This window comes from Salmo salar, chromosome 19 (assembly GCF_965601325.2).
Source record: "Salmo salar chromosome 19, fSalSal1, whole genome shotgun sequence".
Lineage (NCBI taxonomy): Eukaryota > Metazoa > Chordata > Actinopteri > Salmoniformes > Salmonidae > Salmo > Salmo salar.
In genome coordinates, this window is record NC_138309.1 from 65,648,396 (window position 1) to 65,658,913 (window position 10,518).

At 44.6% G+C, this 10,518-nt stretch overlaps 2 long non-coding RNA genes across 3 annotated transcripts; one reads left to right on the plus strand and one right to left on the minus strand.

Moving 5' to 3' along the window:
* Positions 1 to 279: 279 nt before the first annotated feature.
* Positions 280 to 3,567, minus strand: LOC106579114 (uncharacterized). The gene is made up of 3 exons (XR_001322589.3): positions 3,429 to 3,567; positions 2,930 to 2,990; positions 280 to 478 (listed from the first exon to the last, which is right to left on the minus strand). It is a non-coding gene; the product is annotated as an uncharacterized LOC106579114 (long non-coding RNA).
* Positions 3,568 to 4,341: 774 nt separating this feature from the next.
* Positions 4,342 to 9,737, plus strand: LOC106579116 (uncharacterized). Of its 2 annotated transcripts, XR_001322592.3 has the most exons (6): positions 4,342 to 4,577; positions 4,665 to 4,730; positions 4,836 to 4,939; positions 5,027 to 7,873; positions 7,996 to 8,127; positions 8,268 to 9,737. It is a non-coding gene; the product is annotated as an uncharacterized LOC106579116 (long non-coding RNA). The 2 variants fall into 2 exon arrangements; XR_001322590.3 differs by having other exon boundaries at positions 5,027 to 8,127.
* The last annotated feature ends 781 nt before the right edge of the window (positions 9,738 to 10,518 follow it).

Below are 10,518 nucleotides of genomic sequence, written 5' to 3' on the forward strand. Positions count from 1 at the left end.
TCATCACCAGTCAATTTCTGTGCAGTATTTGGCTGCTCTGACAAGGCAGGAAAGATAACGGATTTACAGTTTGCCCACAATTATGAAACACCAAGGAGATAAGACTCGAGAACTGTGAAGAAAAAAAGTTTGCCCGTCAAGACCTGAACCCACTGGTAAATATGATTGATTTTGTTTCTTTCAGCTATTATGCAAACCAGGTGTTAACAAGACTAAGTTGGCCAACATTAGATAGCTAGATAGCTTATAATGACACAAGACCCAGATACAGGAGGCAGATGATTTGAGCTCTGATATTTATTATTGTCCAAGGGGTAGGCAAAGGTTGGTCTGGGACAGGCAAGAGTTCATAACCAGGTCCAAAACAGTTCAGGGCAGCAGGCAGGCTCAAGGTCAAGGGCAGACAGAATGGTCAGGCAGGTGGGCTCAGAGTCAGGACAGGCAAGTGTCAGAACCTGGATGATGAGAAAAACAGAGACTGGGCAAAAAAAAAAAAAACAGGCGTTAGGAGAAAACCACTAGTTGACTTGGCAAACAAAACAAACTGGCACAGACAGACAAACACAGGTATAAATACACCGTGGAAGATGGGCAACACCTGGAGTGGGGTGGAGACAAGCACAAGGACAGGTGAAACAGATCAGGGTGTGACATAGCTTGTAGTCTAGCTATTAGCCTGTATCTCTTACATAGGCGGTGGGAGTTTCTCGTTTTGGGGAAGCAATTTTTTTTCACCATAAAAATGCACCTTTTTAACAAAGGATTGCATGCATGTATCATTGCATTTGCAGACTAATGTAAGCCTACTATTCCTAATGTGATGAGTAGATTGGATAGTCATAATTTACTCTATTAATGAGCGTATAGTGGCATAGGCTATATCAGATGTTTCTTTCCTTTGCACTGGAAAATTGTGGCCTTTGTGACATTTCAGGAAATTCTTCTACACTTCAAATGACAATATTTTTTTGAATACAACAGACTAGGCCTACTTTGCTGACACTGACAACAGATCAATAAAAACAACCTTGTCTTGAATGCAACCATGTAATCTAGGCCTACTGTATGATAAGGGGTGATGGCTAGAAGGAATTTCGTTTTATTTTAGCTAACCCTAACTCTTAACCTAAGTCTCCAACCTGCTACGAAAAGTAAAATCTGCAGCAACATCCGTCTCTCCTTTTACTACTTTGTCCTTTTCCAGATAAGAAAGGAGACATCCCTCAGTTATACAATGTGGTTGCCATATGCTGTGTTTAGGTCAATCTGAATGATTCTGTTGTGTCATTTGAGGAGAGAGCACCTTCACCTTGTCGTCATGACAAAAGTGCCCCCTTAAATCGTATGAATATATAAAATGTCATTTGGAACATGTATACTGAAGAAAAATGCAACAATTAACAATTTTACTGAGTTACAGTTCATATAAGGAAATCAATTAATTGAAATTTTATTAGGCCCTAATCAATGGATTTCAGGCTGCTGAGGGGAGGACAGCTCATAAATGGCTGGAACTGAGTGAATGGAATGGCATCAAACATGGAAACCATGTGTTTGCTGTATTTGATACCATTCAGCTCCAGCCATTACCACGAGCCCATCCTTCCCAATTTAGGGGCCACCAACCTCTTGTGCTGGGAATACAAATATGCATCTGTTGGTCACAGATTAAAAAAAAGGTAAGGGCGTGGATCAGTAAACCAGTTTTTTTTATTTGACTCTTGCAGCATGACACCTCTCCTTCACATAGAGTTGATCAGGCTTGATTATGGAATGTTTTCCCAACTTCTCTTCAATGGCTGTGCGAAGTTGCTGGATATTGGCGGGAAACAGAACACGGTCGTACACGTCGATCGAGAGCATCCCAAACATGCTCAATGGGTGACTTTTCTGGTGAGTATGCAGGCCATGGAAGAACTGGGACATTTTCAGCTTCCAGGAATTGTGTACAGATCCTTGAGACATGGGACCGTGTATTACCATGCTGAAACATGAGATGATGGCGGAGGAATGGCACGACGATGGGCCTCTGGATCTCGTCAAGGTATCTCTGCATTCAAATTGCCATAGATAAAATGCAATTGTGGTCAGAGACCATAGCTTATACCTGCCCATACCATAACCCCAGTGCCACCATAGGGCACTCTGTTCACAACGTTGACATCAGCAAATTGCTCCCCCACACAACGCCGTACACGTGTGCATTGCAAATGCCCATAAGGCAAATGCCATCACACTGTAGCTGTGGATCCCAACTCCGGTCCTCGAGTACCACCAACTGTAGACATTTTAATTGTAGCCCGAGACAAGCACACCTGATTCAACTAATCAGGCCCTCAATGAGTTGAATCAGGTATGTTTGTCTGGGGTTGCAACACAAATGTGTGCTGTTGGGAAGGTCCTCAAGGACTGGGGAAAAAAGTGACAATCAAAACTAATTGGAGAGCTTACAACTGAACAAAAAGCTAGTGTTTATTTGAGAATACAACACAAACGCAGACAAATTAGAGACCAATTCCCTTCCCCTCTTTATTGCAGTTGTTCATCTTGAATAATAGTTAACAATTAACCCTCTATTCTAAGCCCTGTTGGGGGGGATTATTTAGCTATTTGATTTGGAATGAAACACTGAATTTGGCATTACTGCTATTAGCCAACACATTGAATAGCATCTTCTTGCTCCACTGATCCCTGATCTACTGGGTGAGCAGACTTCTATTTCTGCTCAGCAATGGCACACTTAATTATCAACTAATTTGGTTTGATAAATTGAATCAGGTGTGTTAGTGCTGGAACAGAATCCAGCACACCCAGCAGGGTTGACCTGATCCAGTTTAATATGTTTACACATTGTGTGTGTGACTTTTTTTAAACTGTATTTTTGTTAACAAAATGTCCTAACATAGACCCATGGTATACAAGGATGTACCCTTATTCTCTCAGGGCGTTCATTGGGACATCTTCCTCTGCAGACAGGGTTTCACAGCTCTCTGAGGACAGAAAATATCACAAAGAAACAGGGTGCATTATACTCAAATTAGACAGCACTGAAAATGTTGCTATAGCTCTCCGTTCTCAGTTTTTCTCGCTAACTCTAGGGCCTGGAGAATATTTTCATAATGTCCTCCGACAAAGGTACCTGCGCTATTCAGAGTAGCCTGTTCTCTGACAGCCGGAACTGCTAGCTAATCCTTTCACCTTCTTCCACGGCTGTTAGCTAGCTACCTAGCTACAAATGCATTTAGAGTTACAATGATACATCAAGATAACTAGCTAATATGATGTTAGCTAGCTGGTGTTATTTAACTCACTTGGCTAGCTATCTAGCGAACATTACGTTAGCAGCTCATTTGAGTTAGCCTGAACACTAAGTTATTCTAGCTAGCTAATAATACATAGTTTATTATTTTCTAAATATATTTACTTACTTGAATAGGTTCTCCCTCTGCATACACTTGCTGGGTCCTTTTGGGAAAAACTAAATAATGGGGTAATCTTCAACGTTTCTGGTGGTAGCAAGCCATGTGGACGATTGGAGGACTTCTACCAGACTGACTCCGGTCTTCCAACATGGCGCCTGGTGTGGTTGCTAGGTGATTTGTGATACAACCTCAAGCCCTCTATAACGTTATAGTTACAGTAGTAGGATAGCTAACGTTAACCGTCTCAATGCTTTTTTTCAAGATGATTGAATTTTCAAGTTCACTGTTAGACATGTAGCTACAGTAGGTGTTGCAATCTATTGGGAAAGTCACGACTGATAGTGTTTTTAGATAATACTGCAACAAGTCTACACAATATTCTGCATAATGATAGCAAACCTACACAGTACAGCATAATGTGACCGATACAATTAACCTTCCAGTGGGCATTGCTAGAGAATTCCTAACAACGTAATCTATGTTTCTAATGATATGACTAATGCCTAGAAGTGCCCATAATGTTGTCATTCAATAAGGCTTCCAAGTTTAATTTGTATAATAGATCGTCAAAAGTGTAAAGCTGACTATTTGTACATTTGCATCGTGTTTCTGTGTCAGACAGACTGGCGGTGTTGTGCGAGTACACCCTCCAGTTTGGAAAATAAAATGGCAAGTCTTTCCGGTGGCTTCTGGAGAATGGTTTGGGATAGACCTTGTACCTCCATCAAGCAGGTTGAACAGGAGGGGAAGACTAGGCAGTTCAACCCAGTGGGTGACAAAAAGGACATCCTTCCTCCAGTACAAAAAGGACATCCTTCCACCAGTACTTGAGGAGCTTTCAAGAGATTGAGGACCTTCCGAAGTACAAGTCACTAAGACCAGCTACACCTGTTGTGACCTCAGAGGATGAGAACTTTGTTGGTTTTGGGAAACAGTCCAAAAACACCTTGAGGGGAAATTTGGAACACCAGGGCTGATGGGTATGCTAGCTTTATCCTTAGTCAGAAGTGTGTGTCAAGCACACATGCACTAACTACAGCAGTCCCTGTTGAAGAAGAAAAGCCAGAAAACAACTGCCTCTGTTCCACCTCCAACATCATCTGTTGGAAGCCCCAACCCCAACAGCCACCTCGACCCTCGCCTATGATCTTCCAGGTCAGTTAGTAACAAAAATATAGAAAACTATTGGTTTACTTTAATATGACATGCTATTTGAAATGACGTCTTTGTTTCATTTCACAGTAATGGATGAGGATTTGGAAAAGGAGATGCTGGGTTTGTCCTCATCTAAATTCCAGACCTAGCTGAGTGAGTGTACAAATACTTTAAACTCGTGCCAATCATGTCCAGATTAGTCATTTATTTAACTGTACCTACTGCAATGATAAATGCACATGTTAACTGTGATTTCAGGTACACCAGCAGCAGCCGTTGGAGCCCCAGCTTACCCTAGATCTTACATTACAGAATGTGAGGCCCCCTGTCCCGAGCAGAGCAGGGTACAGTGCTGCCTCAAGGTATGACATACTCTGCCATGTAATTCATCTACACACTGATCTATTTTGGTTTAACAATATGTTTCATGTTTATTTTGTATCTTGTAGCTCTGTAACACCCTGCTTCTCCAGCACACCCTGCAGCCACTCTCCCACCGCCACCACCCGCGCAGCCTGCAGCCTGTCTCCCTCCGCCACCACCACCCGCACAGTCTGCAGCCGCTCTCCCTTTGATCCCCAGCTATGACCAAGATGTCAGATGCTGCAACTGCTCTCACCATCAGAGGATTTGGATGAAGACTGAGCTGTAGGCCATGGGGCTGTGGCCAGGGTCCCAACCAGTGCAGCACCTCATGGACATGGTCTCATTGTGGCATTATCCACCTCAGCCCGAACTCATAGAGACCTCCTCTGAGCTACCGTAACAAATACTTCCAGCTCAATTCCTCCTTCATTTGTAAACCGGAGCATGCCATTATGGAGAGTTTGGGGAACAATTATGTCCTGCCTTGCCTCCACGGTTGTCCCAACCCCCAGGTGGTCTCTTCTGGAGTAGGAAGGCATAGGGTGATTATTGGCACCACTGGCCAGTACTATGTTGTAGCCTTCCATCTTAGCTGCAAGGTAGGCAAAATGTACTGGTTTGCTGACAAACCCCAGTGGCTGGACAAGCTACCAGGGCGTTTCAGCAACATCTTGCCAGCTTTCCTCGGTCTTCTTATGGTTATCTGCAAGACGGTGATGGATGAGCTGAGACGTTCCGGCAAGTCATCCAATGACATGGCCAACCAGGTGACAGAGACACAGCACCTGAAATATGAGGGTGCCCACCTGGCCTACCTGCTCAGTGTGCAGAACATCAGGGATGCTGAGGCGGGGCTTTATGGACAGAGGACCATCACAGGGCTCCTGAGACGGGAGGACTCATCTGCTCCGATTGGAGGCTATGAAGATGCAGACAGATGGCTGGTGTGGAGTGTCTGTGTCTTCACACTACCTGACTGACTGCCTCCTACAAGAGTGCCAACAGCAAGAGCCAGCCCTCATTCAGCTCTACATGGCACCTTCGGACAGGTATTCAGGTCTGACCACACCCACAAAGTGGCCAGGAAGGTGACATTGTCATCTGGCACCATGTCATCCTATGTGGTGATGAATGAGAACTGGATGATCCTCTCCTGGGTTATGCTGCAGTCGGAGAGTGAGCAGTCCCTGGAGGCTACGTAAGAGGGCCAATCGCTACAGCGCTGCTGGCATTGAGAAGGCCAAGTACCAGTGGGTGGACACAGGGCAGCTCATTAGGCAGAATTAGGCGGCCGCCTATTAGGCACTGACATGTTTAACAAACATATCCTAAAAATAGGAATGGTCAAAGTACAATGGACAATCAGACTACTCACAACTGCTGTCCAGGAGTTTCATCCCGTGGGCTAAATTGTCATGATCAGTGGTTTCAAGCCTTTTGGATGTCTTTTTTTGGTGCAGTCCGGACCAGCCTTGATTTCCACGGACGTTGTTTTTTGGTCTGCTGCGGACCAAATCTGAACCAATCATAGACGTCTATGTTTGGTTAAGATTTTGTCCCGTCTGGCCTAGCCTTGATTTGGCCCAAACATTGCCGTCTATTAATTACATCATTCAGGACCTTAAACAAACCTGATTTCAACGACTGGGAAATACGTATTTTCAACATCTGGGAAATGCGTATTTTCAACATCTGGGAAATACATATTTTCAACATCTGGGAAATACGTATTTTGAACTTTCATTCAGAACCGAAAATGAACGTGAGTTCAACACCCGGAAAGCCCCTGGGGTGGACAGGTATGAATCCTTCATCACATTAATCACAACTAGTTTTAAGTACATATTTCACAGCTATAAGAAAATACAAATAATTATTTGCATCTGAAATGAAAATGACACTTCTATTATATCAACAACAACAAAAAATTCTGTATGTGTAAATAGGGACTGCTGTGCTGCATTCTGAGTCCCGGACTCCCAGCCTCATGAGCATCTCCTGTGGGCTGCCTGAACGACCACAGAGGCTATAAGTGGCAGAGGTCACATCTGTGCCTCACGGAGCAAGTTCAACAAGGACATCAATGTAAAACTGGACTTGTTCCACTGCATGCAGTGGTTCACCAGAGAGTGTGTCTCGGAACACCATCCATGCAAGTTCCTGTCCACAGCCTTCACTGTGGCAGGCCAGGCTGACCTGGATAATCTGAAGGTCTATGCCTTCTATGGGATTGTCCCTGCTAACCCCACCAAGCAGCACATCTGGGAGCACTGCAGGACAAAGGTTTCCACACCCAAGAGAGCTAGTGAAAAGAGTGGAATATGTTCAACAACACTTCCACCTAGCCAAGAGCCCCAACGATGTCCTGCTCTTCAAGACGTCAATGCTGAAGGTATGGTGAATCCAGTGTGCACACATTCTGAGAGGCTGCCTGAGTAACCCAGAGGTGGAGGAGGGGATCCTCTTCAGTTACGGTGGAACCCTGCAAATCAATCACGTTAAGGGTGAGGGGGGAAATGTGCCCACATGGTTCCCTGTCAGGGGAGTCTCTCAGCAGGAGGGCTACAGGTAACCGCGTTTCCACCGAGGCTGGTGGACCCGAAGCAACCTGAAGTGGTCCTACCTGCTGTTTTTTTTACCTGTTTCTGATGGTGGAGCTGAACATGGCCTCTGTGAAGGTGTGGCCCAAGTATCCAGCAGGGACACAGGGGAGAGGTTTGGACTATAATACATGAAGCCAGGCTGTCGCCCTGTTCCCATTCGACTGTGACAAGTACAAGGTGCAGAAGACGGACCCGACTCTTGTGGCTGTAGAGCCAGACCATCCTCCAGCACTGTCCTGCGTGGATTCCTCTGCCCTAGCTGTGGTGTTCAGTGGCCCTGCAACCCCTGCTCCTTCTGCAGTGGCCATGGAGGGAGACATCTTCCAGGTAATCCAGAATGATTTCACTCACTCACATAGTTTTGCTCCATGATTATTTTTCCTAGGTAATTGGGCCTCCTATTTAGGGAAGGACGGATAACCATGACCTTCTGGCTCTGGCTGCTCTAGTCTCTGCTGATACTGATCCAGCCCCACCAGCGCAGGCCCAACCCTCACAGGCTGTCCTGTTCCGCTCCCCTTTGGCACTAGTTCCTGCCACAACAAAAGAGGAAGGTTTTGAAGAGTTCCTGCTGGATACAGGTAATTCAAATTATATCACATACTATACATACTTATTGGTGCGGGCAGTAACTCATTCTTTCCCTCACTCACACACACAATTTAGGTTAGTGTATAGTCAAGGACTTGTCATTTAAATTAATATTGTGCCTCTCTTTCAGATCTGCCAGCCACACCACCGCTGCCCCTGACAGCTTCTCCCCGTTAAGCCTGAACTGGGCCCATCAAGACAGGAGGTCTTTGTCTTTGACCACGGCCGATGTAGAGAGCCCATGAGAGCTGCCATTAATGGGCTGCTGGCCAAGCAACATGGGGCGAAAGACATCCTGAAGCAGGTGGATGAGGATTATCCTGGCATGGTGCAGAGTACATGCACTGACCAAAACAGCCTCCTGCATCCTACCATAAAGCAACATATCTCCAGGTATGTGAAACATCTGGCCAAGCGCAAGAACACCAGCTCAGTTCATAGCACCAGCCCAGAGAAGCTCCTGGAGACACCGCAGCTGTGGCAGCATCTTACTGCAGAGAGCGAAATGGACAGTAGACAGTGTCCCAGTACCCTTGCCACCTGCTCCAGTAAACCCCCTAGCAGTGGGTCCTCCCCAGGATGCCCCTGTGACCCAGGGTGCAGTCAAGAAGATGGTGAACGAAATCTTGGATAAGCAGCAGCAGCAAAAAAAACAACAACAAAAACGAGGAACTGTCTAGCGTGTGGCCAGCCAAGGTCCTGCTACCTCGGTGATAGCGCCTTCGTTTATTTTATCAGACTGGAGAGGTGAAGTACTTCTACTGCTCTAAAGAATTCTCCCAGACTTACGCAGCAGAAGGCCTTACCAATTCAAGAATGCCGTTTGAGGAGTTTGTTGCTAGTACCTTCTTTCAACGGGAGCTGGAGGCCTCAAGCAGAGTGGGCAGTGAGGGAGGAGAAACCCTCTGTCCGTCTGTGCAGGTTCTGCCAACAGCCGCTGAAGCAGGGCCCCAATCGTCCTCGCATCCACACTGGCTTCCCTGGAGTGGTAGGAACCTGCCCTGCCAAAGTGTTTTCCCTGTACCAGGCACAGGGCATGATGAGAGAGAGAGAGATGACCTGGAGGGAGTTCCAACAGTCTGCCTTTTATGAGACTAAAAAGCAGAGATGATAAATTGGAGCTGATACTCTATTTCCATTGATGGAAGTGGTTTTTACTGTATATATTATTGCTTATTTTGTGTAAATGCTGTACAAAGACCTCCATTTTATTCTAATTGATGATGTAAATATATCCTAAATTATAAACCAATTGCTAGTGTGTGTAAAAGTTTGTTGTTGACATGGTTGCATTTGCCATTGTAATGCACATCCTCTCCTATATGGACAATATCCAGAAAACAGTATTTTTTTTACTTTGAGGTTTACTTTAAACCAAAGGCATATTTATGACCGTGTTGAAAAACAATCCTTTGTACAAATAAAACGCAATGCATTTACATTCAAATACATTTTATTTTTTTTACATTAAACAGACCTTATACAACTATTCAGCGTTGTTGCATGAAGAAATAGGTGTTGATTGGCTTTTATTGTCCTACTTCACAAAATATGGATGCATTGCTCTGAAGATGCACTCAGTTGTCCCCCGAGCACTTGCACAGTACTGTATGTCACAGAAGCAAATGGCGGTTAAAATACTGAATTCAAATAGCAATACATTTAGTTGTTAAATTGTGCACCCATAAGATTACAGGCGGTTTTCAGTTATGTTCTGCCAATGTCACAACATCTGAAAAGTTGACAAGCTAAATTATTGTTTTAAATGTATTTTTTATTAATATTATTTTGAATATTTCCATGAAGCCACCATAATTCAATCAATATAGGCTATGCAATATGATTATTTTTCATGACTCTTGTGTTCGATGAGTACAGCAAGCTAGTGGTCAGGCTGATCTTCAGCTAAATTTAGGTGAAAACGGATGGACTAAATACTATTTTTGGGGTGAAATAACGGCTCTGACTGACGGAACTGATTTCGCCCATAATTCGACATGATGTGCTGAGTGGGGACCTGTAAGGTTTAAAGATGTACCTACTGCTGAACCTCAGGTCAAAATAATTCTGACTATGCAGGACCTGGAGATGTAAAGTGTGATTTCTGCAATGGGAGAAAGCAGAAAGCTGTCAAGTCCTGTCTGGTGTGTCTGGCCTCTTACTGGGGCCAGACAGGTTTGGCCCAAAGATAGATCAGTGGCGATTTTAGTATGTATATCTTGGTGGGGAAAAAAAAAAGAAAAGTGGATTGCATGCCAGCAAAGCCACTACACAACACAACACTAAATAATACATTAATTGCACTATAACGGTGACAAACGGTGCCCACAAGCTGTTAGGGCCTACATAAAGCTGTCCCAACAACAGAGTCCCAACAGCAG